General features: G+C 36.8%; 1 protein-coding gene across 6 annotated transcripts in view; it reads right to left on the bottom strand.

Annotated features, from left to right (window-relative positions):
- The window catches only part of RGS7 (regulator of G protein signaling 7), a 588,090-nt gene that overhangs the window by 87,041 nt on the left and 483,626 nt on the right, over nt 1-17,423 (bottom strand). The gene's annotated exons all lie outside the window — the stretch shown is intronic.

Genomic DNA, 17,423 nt, shown 5'->3' with positions numbered 1-17,423 from the left:
TTCTAGAACAATAAAAAATCTGAAATTTTTAATTGGAATATAGGTTATTGATAGGTGGTTTCTGTTTCATTTCTTAATTTCTATTTTCCACAAAAATAGATGGTCTACTTATTTAATTGATCTTTTACTTATAGAGGATAAAACAATGAAAGCATAGCAATGCATTTTTTGAGAAATATGTGTTAGGACCAAATTACAGTCATGGCAATAGTTTTTATTTTGCTACCTAATGTGGCTAAGAGTTTGTTAAAGGGGTGGGCAGTTCTGGGAGAAAGCTCATCATTTGTTTTCATTGTCTTGGCTCACCTGGGCTGCTATAAAAACAAATCATACAATTGGCTTATAAATGATGGAAATTTATTTCTTGTAGTCTGACAGCCAGAAAGTCCAACACTACGATGCTGGAATACTTGGCATCTTCTGAGGGCTCTCCTCCTAGTTCACAGATGGTGTATTCTCTTGGTGTCCTCACACAGTAGAAGGGGCTGAGCTGTCTGAGGCCTATTTTACAATGGCATTTATCCCACTCACGAGGCCTGCACACTCAGGATCTAATAATCTCCCAGAAGCCCCACTGCCTAATACCATCACCTGGAAGTTTAGAATGTAACGTAAAAATTTGCAGGGTGGTGGCACAGGGAAGACCACAAACATTTAGATCCCAAGAGTTACATTTCTCAAAATAAGATTAATTTTAAGAAATGATTAATAATTCCATGATCAGACTTGCTTTATACACTGTACAACTGTTGATAAGGGCCCATTTGCTGACTTGAATGGTAGCAATGAAAATCAAGGACCATTTCCTCATAATTGTGAGAAAGGGTTTACAACTCAGCTTTGGGCATCTGTCTGGTAATATAAGGTGCCAAAGTTTAACAAAGTCATTTCCCTTTAGGCTGTGCCTTCGTCACTTTGTAGGAGGAAAATGATTCAAGTAAAAGCTGCTTGTTAAAGACAGCTCTTCTATTCTAAGAAAGATTTGCACTCCCTGCCCACTAGGTCTGAATGTTTGTGTCCCCCTCAAATTCTTCTACTTAATCACCAAAGTGAAGGTGTCAGGAGATGGGGCTTTTTTTGTGGGGGTAATTAGGTCATGAATGGGATTGCAGCCTTGTAAAAGAGGCTTGAGGGAGCTTCATCGGCCTTTCCACCATGGGACAACATGATGAGTCTGTGTAATCTACAAACCAGGAGGCAGGTGCTCCCCAGACAGAATCTGCAGCATCTTCACCTTGGGCTCACACAGTTCTTTTCCAGACTTGTGAAAATGGAAGTTCTCTTGTTTAAAGCCACTTATTCTGTGGTATTCTATTATAGTGCCCTAAATAAACTATGACACTGCCTTTAATTTTGTGCCTGTTTTATCCATAAGATGAGGATAATTGGGTGTTTTTAAAAAGCCTATTCTGAAGACTGATAAAAGTAAATTGTCTAAAGCTATTCTTAGAACAGTCTGTGTATCCCATTTATATTGATTAATACCTTATTATATTATTATTATTATTATCAATACTGTCAATATATGATTTCTTCATTAGGACACTCAAACTTAAAGTTACTATCCACTCTGAGAAGACCAGAAAGTGGCTCATAAATTGATAGTAAAAATTATACTACTTTTCTACTCCAAACCTGGGCAATACATTAATCAAGTGGTGTTGTAATAGAAATACTTTTTCACACTTTAAGATTACATAATTTCTTAGTGTCTAGTGTCTGCTACATACATAAATGCATGCATCTCTCTCTCTCTCCCTCTCTCTCTATATGTATATATACATATACAAATATATGTGTGTATATATACATACATATGTTCTTCACTTGAATAATTTATCATTAAAAAAGGTCTTATTCTTTTTAATGCCATTTGTGTAAAAACAGGAAATTGTTTCTGTTAAAACTACAGATTATTGTGATTTGGTTCATCATTATGAGACGACTGAAACTGTTACATTAAAATAAGAAGCCATTGGAGGTCTCTTTAAATTTGAACTGTGGAAACTGTTGTTATCTTTGTAAATTTAATTTTTAAAAAGCCACGATTCTCTTTCTGCTTTTTTAATCTTTGATTTTCAAATATCCTCAAATCCTCAGAGTTACTAATAGTTGGCCTAATCAATAAAAAATGAGATATGATACATGTTTATCTGGACAATCTTGTCCTAGAACATGGTTAAAAACAGGCTTTCTTAGAAGCACACAGAGAAATTCAGGGCTACAGTAAACCCAGGGGTTTTGAGATAACAACAACAACAACAACAACAGCAGCAGCAACAGCAACAAATACAGTAAGCGGAAATGGGAAAACATACATATACCTTTTAACACAGTCAAACACTAAAAGTTTTTGTGTTCTATTAATTTATCTAATAGGCAAGAAGAATATTTGCTTTGTGTGCTGAGACCATTAGGAATTGGATTTAGCTACAACAGTAACAAGAACTTAAGTGCTCCACAAGGTTAAATGGATGCCCAATTGGTCATCCAGATTTGAAAGTGAACATCACTTGGTTCTCTTTGCAAACCATGAGCACATTCTGCCTTCTTTACACACTGGAAAGAAAAAATACATGGGCCCTATTCCAGTGCACAAGAAACCCATTTTGTAAACCCTACATGTATCGGTTGCTCCCTCTGTTAGAGCACTGATCCCTTCCTTTATTGGGTATATGTACTGAATTTTCATCTCAGCCAGTTCAGGGTATTTCCTTGGAAGCTGTAGTATCAGTTTCTTCAAGTTGACAAATATAAGAAATTTTTATAGCTAAGTCTTGAATCTTAATTCTAGAAAACAAAGGGGCGAAAAACTACATAATAGCATTTTTAACCAAATTGCTTATGGTAATTCACTAATTTGTATCCATATCAATTTTTAACCACATGACTACACATGTTAGGTGATTTAAATTGTTTGTCAGATTCTAAGGCAAACTAAAGTGGGAACAGAAATGTATAGAGAAAGACAAATACAGACATTCAGAACAAAACAGAAAATCATATGAGATTATGTAATATGTAGATAATGGACAATATGGTGGAATAAGAAGCACATAATTTCAGGACAAAATAAGCCTGAGATTTGAGCTGGCATCTAAGTGAATACACAGCATCTTCCTATTTTAAAATACAAGACCATGCAATGAAGAGAGTATGAAATGTGTCACAATGAAACGTCACCTCCACCAAACCATTCCCTTCCTATCCCCAAGGTTTGTAGAGAATGCTATGATTTGGGGGGAAGCGGAAGGGGAAGAATTGCAAACCAAAAACAACAGCCTCTGTGTTTTTTTTTTGTTTGTTTTTGTTTTACTTTTCTTAGTGAACTATCAATATTTATAAATTTTACCTGATACCAAAAAATCACTCTTGGTCTTAAAGTGGTAATGGAAAATTGACAGTAGGGAGCCCAGAGAAGTAAACATGAGTCCAAATGCCAGGCCCTTAACCCCAGTCTACAGGCTTGCAGCACTAGGGAGATGGAAGCAGCTTCCCACATTTCTCTCCTGCAGATCTTTATTTGCAATGGAAGTAGAGAGAAGCTAAACGTATTTGAGTGACTAAGCCCACTTTTTTATTACTGCCCTGTGATACACAGCAGTCCAAGTTTCAGGACAGTGGACAGATCGAGGAGAAATAAAGGGGCAGATTTTTAGAAGAGGGCTGTAAAGGAGCTTATAGATATGACTCAAGAATTATCAGTATCTCTTACTTTTTTACAAATTTTAAATTTTGTAATACTTGCTATTCCCTTACAAGTTATTACCTGTCTCCAGCTGTTGCCTCCAAGTATCTCCCATAAGTTGATGTAGACTTGGAAGTACATTCTAGAAAGAACTATAGGCTAAAGAGGTCATGGAATGGCAGTGGTAATGAAAAAGGCAAATCGTATTACTTCATTTCCCCTGGTTTATATGATGTAATTGTACGCCCCCATGACAGGTCTCTCAGCTGACCACTTGCTGAGATGCTGTTGGATTAGAACTACAGTATTATGGCTGATCCTTTACTCTCATGTTGAAAAGCTCCCTTGTTTTACTTATAGATATGAATGTCTTAGCCTGAATTTAGAAATCCTTTAATATTTTGCTCCTCTGCCCTTTCAAACCGCCTATGGTCACTCTGCAAAATGGTTCTTAGGCTGCTCTTTGCACCTGTTGCTCTGTCAAAAAAGGTACATACCCAAAAGTTCTTCAAAGATGAGCTTTTGGCCCATGTCCTTGCTGATACCTTTTTTTTTTTTTAAACAAAACAAAACAAAACAAAACAAAAACAAACCGAAAACAACTTTGAGAGTTGGAGTTATGGGGGTGGTGGGGAAAGAAAGAGAGATCTTCCATCCAATGGCTCATTCCCCAGATGGCTGCAACAGTTGAAGCCAGGAGTCAGGAGCCTCTTTCAGCTCTCCCACACTGGTAGCAGGTGCCCAAACAACTGGGCCATCTTCTGCTGCTTCTCCCAGACCATCAGCAGGGAGCCAGATGGGAACTGGAGTGGCCAGGACAAGAACTGGCAGCCAAATGGGATGCTGGCATTGCAGGTGGTGGTTTTACTCACTATGCCACAATGCTGGACCCTACTGAAACCTTCTAACCAGCCCCTAATCACTACCATTTCCATCTCTGAACTCTTCTTGCTCAAAGAAACTGCACTAGAGTGTTTGCATTCTGTGTTGTATTACTTTGCACTTCTCATAGGCTGGTGAAGAAATCAATAGCTGTTAAACAACATTAATATCATAGAAGTCTCCGAATAAGCACTTGTGATGGTTTGTAGGAATTGAACTCCTTGCTTGAAAATCAGATTTTAAGAATAAACTTCCAGAAACCAGGATAATAAGATTCAAAAATCTTGTGATAGGTGAGATAAGTTAACATTTAACATTAAGAAAGAACAGCATGTTAGGATGAGAGAGGGAGGACACTGGCCACATCCTGTCTGTTAGCTTATAGATATAGCAGAATCTGTGCCTTTCAACTGAAAGACAGTAAGGATGAATTGAGGTGTTTACCTAGGTGTCTATCTATCTATCCTGATTTAAGTGAACTGAATTAATCTTAGGTAAACTTGCAAGTGAGTTTAATAAAATACGGTGAATAATTTTTGCAAAGCTGTGGAAAGTTGATGAGCTCCTAGAATGTTAAAGATAAGTTCAAATTCTTGAGACTTAAGAAAAAGGATCTATAGTTCATTTTGGAGAGCATACACTTAATGTTGAACATGGAAAAAATCTAATTTTATGTAAGTAAAATAGGTTATGAACATATACATTTAAGTTCTGATAACTAGCTCCATGTGTGGATTGAGAAAGAACAAATAAAACCACATATAATCATTTCTTTAGTTAAAAATATTTTACTATAATAAAAATTCTATATGAGTATTAGTAAAAATGAGGAAAATACAGAAAAATAAAAAATTATTTCAGCTACTATTTACATCCTAAAAATATCTTCCTACTTTTTAAGCAAAATACATGTTATTTGTTAATTTTACTTTTTACAAATGAAACTATATTGTGCATGTTATTATGGTTTATTATGGGTAACATGCTATATTTTCATCAATTATTAATATTCCACATTTCTTATAAAATAACATTGTTTCTAATCTCAATGCATTGCTTAGTAGGGATGTCAATTTGGAGAGATGCAACTAACTTTTAGGAGAGAACTGAATATTATAGAACTGATCAGAAAATATTAGACTGTATTGGACACATAAGGAGTTACATTATGAAATGTTATTTTAGTTCTATACACATATAAACAAACATAGTACAGTTGATACCATAAATATATTTTATATATGTAAACACAACTATGCACAAACACATATAAAATGTGTTGGCCAAATGTGGGTGCCATTTCAAAAAATAAAGTCTTGTGATCTAAAATCTGATTTTTAATTTTGAATAATATTTTATAAGTAGCTATGTCCTGATATCTTAAAGAGATCCACAGCTTTGGCATTCAGATTGTGTTCTACATTTGGCAATCCTGTGATGCAACTGATAATTTTGTACACGGAGGAATATCAGCATGTCTGCTTTTTTAGGTTTAAATTCCTAACAGTTGAATGACTGATTCAAAGTGAGAGAAGTTTTTGAGGCTTTTGTCACATTCTAACAATTTCAACTCCAGAAAACTAACTGTCATTCAGACTTTTATAAAAAGTACATGAAATCACCTATTTTCTTATTTCTTTCTAAATTTATATATTATTATTTAAATAACTAACCTATTTGAAGATGTTATTATTTGCTTTTTGAATTATACTTGCTTATTAATAACAGTAAATTTGTGTCACGTATTTGTCAAGTATTAGATTTTTTCTATATATTTATCAATTATTTTTATTTCTCCTATAAAAACAACCTAAATTCTTTGCTCATTTTTCAGATGGCAGATTTTTCTTTTGACAATGTGGTTGTGAAGAATTCCACGTATAAACTAGTAAATCATTGTCATGTCAAGATCATTTACTTGTTTTTAAAAGGGGTTTACTAGATTTAAGGTCAAGAACTTGCTTTAAACAAAGTTTCTTGGTCTAAGTAAGGCAAGTAGTAGTATTTCACGGATAGCATGGTGGATAAGTAGTCTTATCTATGGATAAGATAGAGAAAGGTGCAGTTCATAACCAAGTAAACAGCTATATTCTAGGTGCACTGATTGTTAGAGCAGTGCTAGTTTGTCTTACTCTCCATTCTTTAAGGCATGTTTAATCAGTAATTTGAGCAAACTGATGAAATTCTGATAAAATGCATACATGATACAAAGGTGTCAATCTTGATTAAGACACTGAAAAACAGAGATTACAAAAACTCATATTAAACTATAAAGATGAGCTATAACTTCCAAGATAAAACTTAGTTAAAGGAATGGCAAAGAGACAGATTTACACTAAAACAAACAAAAACTCTAGAAGAGAGACAAAATTGGGGAAATGCAATATTAGCACATTCTTGGTTTTGGGGTTTCAAATTCTATTTTAAGCCCCAAATGGCTTCTTAACATTTGGGGCAAATGTTTGCAAATCAATAGAATTTTAAGGCTAGGTTGTAAAACGTATAGGACCCAAAATCAAAGTAGCGATGTGCCCACACTGCATGTTCAGTATTTTTTTTTTTTTTTTTTTGACAGGCAGAGTTAGACAGTGAAAGAGAAAGACAGAGTGAAAGGTCTTCCCTCCATTGGATCACCCCCCAAATGGCTGCTATGGCCGGCATGCTGCGCCGATCTGAAGCCAGGAGCCAGGTGCCTCCTCCTGGTCTCCCATGCGGGTGCAGGGCCCAAGCACTTGGGCCATCCTCCACTGTACTCCCTGGCCACAGCAGAGAGCTGAACTGGAAGAGGCGCAACCAGGACAGAATCCGGCGCCCCAATCCGGAGGTGCAGGCACCGCAGGCGGGGGATTAGCCTACTGAGCCGCGGCGCCAGCGCGTGTTCAGTTTTGATTTAGGGACACTGTTCATGAACTGGAGCAACTGAGATAATGAAAAAAAAAAAGATTAATTTAGAAAACATTAGAAGCCCACTTTCCCAATGCAAGTCTTATTCAGATTTATTTTATAGCTGTTTTCAATATATCTTTATCCAGTCTTTTTAAGCATACAGCTTAGTTTTCATAGAAGTCTTTCTCTTCTCATATTCAAATTTCAACAGCTTGTATAATATTTTTTTTTTCCTGACAGGCAGAGTGGACAGTGAGAGAGAGAGAGACAGAGAGAAAGGTCTTCCTTTGCCGTTGGTTCACCCTCCAATGGCCGCCGCAGCCGGCGCACTGCGCTGATCTGAAGCCGGGAGCCAGGTGCTTCTCCTGGTCTCCCATGGGGTGCAGGGCCCAAGGACTTGGGCCATCCTCCCCTGCACTCCCTGGCCACAGCAGAGAGCTGGCCTGGAAGAGGGACAACTGGGGTAGAATTCGGCGCCCTGACCGGGACTAGAACCCGGTGTGCAGGCACCGCAAGGCGGAGGATTACCTAGTGAGCCGCGGCGCCAGCCTAGCTTGTATAATATTTTAATAAATTATGTAAGTACACTACATTCAATAATGAACAGCTATGGATACAAACGCAATTGATTATCAGTATCGTGCAACTCCACTGATGGTTGCAAAATTGTGTTGCAATAATAGGAGAGCAGACTTTCTCATCTGTGACATTGGGTGTGCCATTGACACCCATCAGTGGAGAGAGTGGAGAGCATTGGTTAGTCTAAGGCAGTAGTTTTCTAACTGTGCTCTCCAAAACCACCAGCACCAGTACAACTGAAAATCAGTTAAAAATTAAATGTTTCGCCCTTATCTAACTAGACTTTCTGGGAGAATTTGTTATTGGGTGCTGCTTATTACCCTTTGTAGTATGTTTGCCATACTCACTGGGTAATGTTTTTTATTGCTGATGAAACAGACTAAAAAACCTTTACTATCAAAGTAAGATCTGCATGACTTGAGATAAACAATGGATAGCTGAACTTTTTTTTTTTTTCCCAGAAATGAGACAGCAGTCTAGAGATTGTGTTCAAAATTTGCAATAACTTCCACAGTCTATTTTAGCAATGATCTCTGTTGTTTGAAATTACAGGTATAATGGGTGTATTTAAGCCAGTCTGCTTTTTGCTCCCATTGTTCTAAGATCCTGGTCATTGAAAACAACAAAAATAACAGTCATCAAAATGTCATGCACAATGCAGAGGACATGGGATTTTGCCCAATCTGGACATGCAGTCCAGTAACTATCAAACACATATGAAAAATGAAGCAGGATATCTGTAGACATACACAAATACATCCTTGTTTATGGATGAATGCAATTTAGAAAAATATGTCCAATTTCTAGCTGTTTTAAATTACCTATTGCAGTGTCTGCCTTTAAATACTAGTACAAATTATGGAAGAGGGAAAGCTGCATCCACAGTTTGTCATCAGTATAAAAATGGCTTTCTTTTTTGAACAAGTGTTTCATGAAGGGATGCTGATTAATATATGTAATGCAATATGTAGCTGAACAAGTGTTTCAGGAAAGAATGCAGATGAATACATGTAATGAAATATATGGCTTTAGAATGAGAAGCAGAAATTGAGAAATAGATGACTGGGGAATGATATTAAGCTAGCTACTAGGTAACCTAATAACTAGCAATAATTGATAAATGACTATACTTATAGTGGAAATTAAGTTTAGACATAATAATAAGCCCAATCTTTATCAACTTAAGTTCTATTATATTTTCTTAGATACATAAAATAAATCTATAAAGACAGGCAAACAGTTAGCCCCTAAACTGTTGATAAGATTCTGTTTACCCACTTAATTCTTTTTGATGCTATTTAATTCAATAAGGTAACTAGATTGAGAGTTGCAAAATGCTTTGTCAAATGCTGTAATGCTACATACATAAACACACACAAATATTCCTGTATCTTTTTGCTTTACTCAACTATAGTTTTGTATGTTAATATAATATTCAGGTCATATTTTGATAATTCAAGTTCAAGTATCTTCAAAAAATCAATGTGATAATACAAAATAATGCTGTTATATTACTCTTTCAATTCCTGAGTGAGAGGGCTTGATGTCTTACTTTTCTGCTGTCAAGTCTTCTAGTAAACTTGGTTTAAAAATGTCCTAGTAGGGGGCCGGCGCGGTGGCTCACTTGGCTAATCCTCCACCTGTGGCACCGGCATCCCATATGGGCGACGGTTCTAGTCCCGATTGCTCCTCTTCAAGTCCAGCTCTCTGCTGTGGCCTGGGAAAGCAGTAGAAGACGGCCCAAGTGCTTGGGCCCCTGCACCCCCTATGGGAGACCAGGACGAAGCACCTGGCTCCTGGCTTTGGATCGGCGCAGTGCGCCAGCCGTGGCGGCCATTTGAGTGGTGAACCAACAGAAGGAAGACCTTTCTCTCTCTCACTGTGCAACTCTGCCTGCCAAATAAAAAAGTCCTAGTAAATGGTAAACTTATTTGGTTAATGAACCTTGTTTCTTATTCACTTCTATTTTGCTACCCAAGTTTTTGTCATTATCATCTAATGTGTGGGTGATTGCAGTAGCTACTGATCCTGCAAACATTCCTCTCATCTCTGGATTCCCTAGCTTGCCCTCTGCTCTCATCTGCCATGTAGGAGTAGATGGCCCTTGTGTAAATTCAAAACCTGAAAACACAATATCTCCTTAATTACCTCTTTTGTACTTTCCTACTCTGTTACTGGAGATCTGCACAATAATCCGTGCCTCAGTCTGTCAAGTCTTCCAACCCTCTTTCTGGGGCTCTTTTTGTGTGTTCTTTCCTGTAGGGTCAGATTCCCCAGCTAGTTAGTGGGTGGGTCTCTAGCTTAGGCCTTCACTCTTCCCCTTGCGTACTCTGTGCCACTTTATGATTTATATTCAGAAAGCCAGTGGAGCCTTTGTTCTGTTCCTTACGCAGTTAACTTTCACAAGAAGAATGAATCAACTTAGATCCATGTTGGTCCTATGCCCAAAGCAGTGATTTTGGCTCATACCTCTCCTCATATACTTCCCAAGATTAGGGACTATGTCTTCTTATCTATGTCTCCTCCAATAGAAAACAAAATGTATATTCCATAGTAGGTACTTATATTATAGTAGTAATCTTTATGGAATGAAAGAACTCAGTAGTGCTTGAACACATGGGTATGACTGGGTTATCAACTTGTCACACAGAGGTCCCAAGATGGTCTCCAGCTGAGGCCTCTGGAGCCACTAGCACAAACCCAAGGTTTCATGTTCATGAGGACATTATGTTGCAGGGCAGGCATTGTGGCATGGCCAGTGCAGCCACTGCTTGAGATGCCTGCATCCCATATCAGAATGCCTGATTTGAATATGGGCCACTCCACTTCTGCAAATGTTACTGTTGCAGGCTGTTGTGGGCATTTGGGGAATAAATCAGTGGATGGAAGATCTTTCGGTTTCTTTCTTTCTCTCTCTCTCTCTCTGCCTTTCAAACAAATAAATAATCATTTTTTAAAGATTTATTTATTTGTTTGAAAGTCAGAGTTACACAGAGAGAGAAGAGGCAAAGAAAGAGAGGTCTTCCAGCCACTGGTTCACTCCCAGTTGCCCACAACGGCTGCGCCGATCCGAAGTCAGGAGCCAGAAGCATCTTCCGGGTCTCCCACGTAGGTGCAGGAGCCCAAGCACTTGGGCCATCTTCTACTGCTTTCCCAGGCCATAGCAGAGAGCTGGATTGGAAGTGGAGCAGCCGGGTCTCAAACCGGTGCCCATATGGGATGCCGGCGCTTCAGGCCAGGGCATTAACCCACTGCACCACAGCACCAGCCCCAGTAATCATTTTTTAAAAAGAAGAATAGAGCTTTGGGAAATGCTATTGAAACTTTTGCTTCAGGCATATGTAGCACAAAAGCGACATGTCCCACTAGAGACTGTCTACAAAGTAGTTACACAACATTTCTTAGGAACCCCCAGGGTTTCATCAGATGATCTATGACCAAAAAACCTGTAGACAATTCACATACAGAACTTAAGTGCTAATGATGCTACCACAGGAAAATATAAGACACATTGTCAGACCTAAATTAGGCTGTGTGGTCTGATATATTGACACCAATCGATTTACATCATGCTGCAGGGAAACTAAAATTGTTTTCTCAAGCAAACTATCGCCAGAAACAGTTTCAATAAAAGAAGATGGATAGCCATATCTGCCAACAATGAAATGATAAATGAGATGGGTTTCAGGTCTATAACAGAAGAGGAGAAAACAGTTCATCACTGACCAGACTCACTTTATGTATTTGCTGGTAAAGCAATAGAGATAACAGGGAAGCCCAATGACCAGCTTATAAATTATTTTCACAAGTCAGCTTTCTCTATGGATATTAAGGTGCTAAAAGAATTTTCCACTGAATTTCATCTATATTAATATACCTGTGATCAGAGGCAAAAAATGCATGGCATTCAACCAGAAAAAAAAATATGTACAGATTCTTCCTCAAGGTAAATTCATGAGGGTATAGTTATAAAACCAAAACTTTCTCTCACAGTTCCCAATCTGCTTGTATAGTATGATGTAAAGCAGGCATCTGTTTCATGATGATGGATGTTTACATAATTGAGGATTTGATAAATTCCATGGAGGTCTTCCTACACTACAACTACATTAGTATAAATGTAATTGAATTTGTGAATACTCTAGAATTGTCTCTACTTTGTTGTGGTAGAAATTAGTACCAATAGCAATGAAAGTAAGGTTAGAGAGGCTGCCTTTCATAAGGCGTAACACATAAGCAGAGACATATTAAAAATTAATATATGTTGATGAGTAAATGATCTAAGAACAGCATGATGGTATCGAAGAGCAATAATATAAATGTAGCATATGAGTATATCCCAGACCAATAGCTCGATTTTCCCCACTGGTATTATTCATGGTGAACAAACCTAGCAGCGACTTTAGAGGTACCTTTTCTGAGACTCCAAGACTCTTTTCAAGATAGCTTATACACTCTTCTGTGCCTAAAGCCCAAATAGCAATGTTCAGAGTGCTCAAATAAGAGTGTCATGACTCAATTCTAAACAGAGCTGAAGTCCAGCCCAGATGTATCAGACCTGGGCAGCTGAAGGCACTGCACAAGTAGATTTGACACTGCCCTGCTCTTCATTTAACATTTCTCTATGGTTAGACTAGGTCGGTATCTCCCAAATCTGACATCTGTATTGTTCATAGCATTACATTGGGTGGAGAGGGTGACTTGCAGGTTACAGTCAGGGTGAGTGGTGGAGTATGTAGAGATTTCACATTAGATGTTACATATAATAGAAAGAAAATTGAAATCATTTGACCAGAGACTAGAAATCATCCCTAGAAGATTTGACAGTGTATTAGAAAACAATGGAAGCCTCCCAGACACAGAATGCATTACTTTACAAAACAGGACCAATTGGGAGGGGTCTGTCATTAAGATGTAACACTAGTGGTTTTAGAAATCAAGAGTTCAAAATATGATTCTTGCCTTTCATAACAAATGTTCCATTTACTGTATGCTTTTGTGTTAAGGAAAAACTGAAGGTAAGAACAAAAAAGCAGATAGATTCCTACTCCCTTATAAATTTGCCTCCCATTTAATCAAACATTCAATTTCTATAAATATAAGAACAAAATCAATATTTAACTGTAAGGATGTTTATCATGCTTCGCTCTATAATAGCAATGAATAAATAAGCAAAGGTCCTTAAATTTCCATTAAAGAGGATTAAAAAATACATTCCAAGTTTTTTCTTTCCAAGAAATTTTGGTAGTTAATAAGTAGAATCATGTAGATAGAAGAATATGGAATGACCTGGAAGACATTCATAATGCATTTTAAGTGAATAACACATATTTCTAAAGCATATTCAACTATAATCCTATTTCCTTGTGCAAGTGCTCATTGAAGCTATATGTTGTTAGGTTAGAGATGAAAACACTGAAGTTCATTGATTTAAATAATCTCTAAAAATTAACATGGTAAGAAAGTACAGGACAAGTTTTGTAATCTAAATTCATCAAGTTCTCATGTCAAGGCTCTTCTATCATGTTTACTATGTTTGCATAAATTTTGCATAGTCTGTGTTAAGCAGGGCCTCCATAATGGGTTTAGATAACAATTTAACCAAAAATAACATTCTAAAGGAACTAAGTATTGCATCTTTCCCATTCTGGATACTTCGATGCAGTTATAGAATTCATATTTATATTTTTCCTTTCATCATATAACTGCGTTATAGAATTAAATATAGATTTAACCAGCTGATCAATTAATGACCAACTCAGCCAACTCAGCTCTTGTGTGAAAATTCTCTGCTGATGTCTTCACAAGTTTTGGCCATTTGCTGCTGTCTCCAGAGCATAACTAGAAAGCTAAATGCACTGGTGTGAGTAAACAGGGCACACGGATGAAGCAGCTAAGGAGGTCATCAGATCTTTTCTATAGATTCTTTTTTTTTAAATTTTGTTTAAGGAATACAACTTCATGCATTTAATTTGTGATAATTTATGAGTACATAAAATCTTCTAAAGCCTCTTCAGATAATTGTTTTCATTGAAATAAGGTCAAAAAGATGTTACTACGGGGAATTTCCATGTGTTCAACATTAACCTTCTCCAATATCCATTTTTACAAAATTCAGGCTAATTTAACTTTTACTCCACACAGACTGAGGAGAGGAGATGAGGCACAGAGTTGGCACTGGATATATAAACCTCAATGGCAAGGCCTGGCTGATCAATTCTCCTAGACTTTTGCTCCTTATTTCCCTATTTGTTCCTCTTTATTTTATTTTTCTTTATTTGACAGATAATGTTATAGACAGTGAGAGAGAGAGACAGAGAGAAAGGTCTTCCTTCCATTGGTTCACTCCCCAAATGGCCGCAATGGCCAGAGCTATGCTGATCCGAAGCCAGGAGCCAGGTGCTTCCTCCTGGTCTCCCATGTGGGTGCAGGGTTCCAAGCACTTGGGCCATCCTCCACTGCCCTCCCAGGCCACAGCAGAGTGCTGGCCTGGAAGAGGAGCAACCAGGACTAGAACCCGGCACCCATATGGGATGCCGGCGCCGCAGGTGGAGGATTAACCAAGTGAGCCACGGCGCCAGTCCCATGTTCCTTTTTAATATTTGTGTGGCACACAGACAGACGCTATGATATTTTAACAGCTGGAGAAATAGTGTCAGATTTGGTGATAGTCATAGAGGAAGAAAACTCTCACAATTAATAAGGTATATTAACTGTGTCAAAGAGATTGCATAAAACTTAAACAAGGCTTAAACATTTAATAATGTTTAAAGTCATAAAAGAACCTAGTAAGTCTTGAAATATAGACCTTAAGAGACCTCTCTGATGGCAAGGACAATAAAGAAGTAAAGAATAAATCACAGGAAATGAAATTCCTTGAGACACAAGCCAAGGTGAGATTATTACACAAAGGTCAGTTATTCTGATCTCACCTGTTTTGGATGTAATAAAAAGAAATAGAGTAATCTATGAAGAGTAATGAATTTAAAGTAAGAAAATTTTGCTTCTTGTCCTGCTTTAACACTCAATATCCAAATGATACTGGTGAGTGACTTCCCCTCTCTCTTCCCCCATTCGTTCATCTGTGACAGTCAAGTAGTGCCTTCCTGACTACCTCCCAGTATGGCTGTACATGTAAACAACAAAGCAAACACAAAGGAATGGATGTTCTTGAAATGTTAAAAATGTTATGTAACTCTTGGCTGTTTGCATAGTCTGAAATGCTGGCAAGGGTTTATTAGTCTGGGTAACCAAGAGAAGCTCGAAGGGTGTTGGAAAACACTAACAAAAGTTTTTTTGACTCTGGGGTTAAACAAAAACAGCAAGTCCATTTTGATTACCCAGCTTATAAAATCATTCTTTTGGAACATGTAAATAAAATTCCTAAAATAGGAATAAACTGGAAATGGGGAGGAGGACATCATCAGGTGACAGGATTGAGTGAGTGATTTTCTGTCCACTGCAAGGATATCGAGGATGGGAATTAGCAGAAAGACAATGAATTTAGGAGTCAGATAATGTTGTCACCAACATTCCTATACTATGTCAATCTGGGCAAACTATATGCTTTCTCTGGTCCTTCCTTTTTCTCACTTGTAAAATGAGTAAAATGATGGGTATTATAATAACCACCTTGCAAGGGGCAGCATATGAATTAAATCAGATTAGATTAAATAATATGAAGCCCCTAGTGCACAATTTAGTAGTACCCAGCATGTATTCAATGAATATGAATTGTCATTATCTCAGTTTTCCTAATTCCTTTCATGGTTTATATTTGTTTACTCATGTTCTTCTTTTTCCATTTCTTTCCTAGACATTGTCTATCTTGTCACCTTATTTAAACTCTACCTCTTCTCCATTAAATCTATCAGATTATAATAAAGTCATTTATTCTTTGCTTTGTTTTTATATCCCTTTATTGGTCCTATTAAGGTGTCCTATAAAATTTAGTTTACAAACTTACAGGATGCCTGACACAAAGGTTATCCTACAGATACTGATATGGAAAAATACTTCTGAAGGAGAAATTCAGAGATTCTCCATAATTTTCTTCTCCATTTCTGCAGAGTAACACCAAAACAGCATATTCAATGAAAAATATCATTTTAATTTTTCTGGATGGAAAAGGATAAATGTGAACAATGTGTTTAGTGGTTATCTGAAAATTACTACAATATTATATGTATGGATGTGTATGTCTATGTGTAAATGTTATTCAGCTTCTATTTCTTTAGTAATTACAGCCTATTTCCCCCTTCTTTTTAAAGGAAGTTTGCCCTTCTTGGCCTAATAAAATCTATTTATCCAGTAAATGGACGTTTTTGAAATTCTCAGATTGACTGTTTCTCTCCATTCTAACACCAAGTAGCAACAGTTTATCTAGCCGTCTTACATCATAACATTTTATTTATACCATGAAGTAACTTTTAACCAAGGTCTATACCTTTTTCATGGTCCTAAGATATAGCATGATGATTGAGATATAGTTGGCGCTTGTATAAATTTTGATTAAAAAATAGAAGATTATTCCTTTTTAATTTTTTAAAATTAAAATAAATTTTAAAATATATTTGTGCAATATAATTTGATAAATGTGTACCATGTGTAATATGTAATCAGATCAATTAGCATTTCCACCTCCTGAAGTAAGTATTATTTCTGTGTTGGGAAACTTCAGACTCTCCTTTTCTAGTTATTTTGAAATATATCAAAAGTTGTTGTAGAGTTTAATTTACTCTCTAGGGCTGTAAAATGTTGCAATTAATTGTGTTTTGGTACCAATTATCTGCATTTTGGGACAAGGTGGTGCTATTTTAAGAGTTGGGGAAGTGGGTCAGATTTGGGGCTGGTGCTAGAGAAAAGTCAACCTGCTTTGCTTCCTTTTATATCTTTCTCCAGTTGTATAACTATAATTATTTTAAATTATTTCACCTAAATTTCCATTCTAATCTCAAGAACAACATTCTGTCTGTTTTATTTTCATAAAGGATTCATTTGAATCAATTCTTAAACAATACACAGAAAACCTTGAAATACCCAATAGTCACTTTCTCCAGCAAAATTTGGGGGAATTTCTTTGACATTTTCTTTAACTTTGAGGCATGTTTAATCAAATTCTATACTAAAGGCCTAAGATTCAAATAAAGCCAATCGAAGTGTGAGGTTTATAGTGTGATTAATTCCTCGAGTTCCTCATTTTCCATACTTTTAATTTATGCAATCACATTGAATGTTCCAAGTACTCTCTGTTGTTTAAAATCTTTCCAACACTCTGTGTACAATCTCAATGGTAATTCAAAAATAGAATTGATTAATGTCCCCACCACAAGGATCCTGGAAGGAAACTACAAACAAAAATGGTTTATTTGTTGAATCTACTTTGTTT

This window comes from Oryctolagus cuniculus, chromosome 13, assembly GCF_051225735.1.
Source record: "Oryctolagus cuniculus isolate XC-2025 breed Fujian yellow rabbit chromosome 13, ASM5122573v1, whole genome shotgun sequence".
Classification (NCBI taxonomy): Eukaryota; Metazoa; Chordata; class Mammalia; order Lagomorpha; family Leporidae; genus Oryctolagus; species Oryctolagus cuniculus.
Note: the sequence above shows the minus strand (reverse complement) of the source record. Positions and strands in the feature narration are given on the sequence as shown.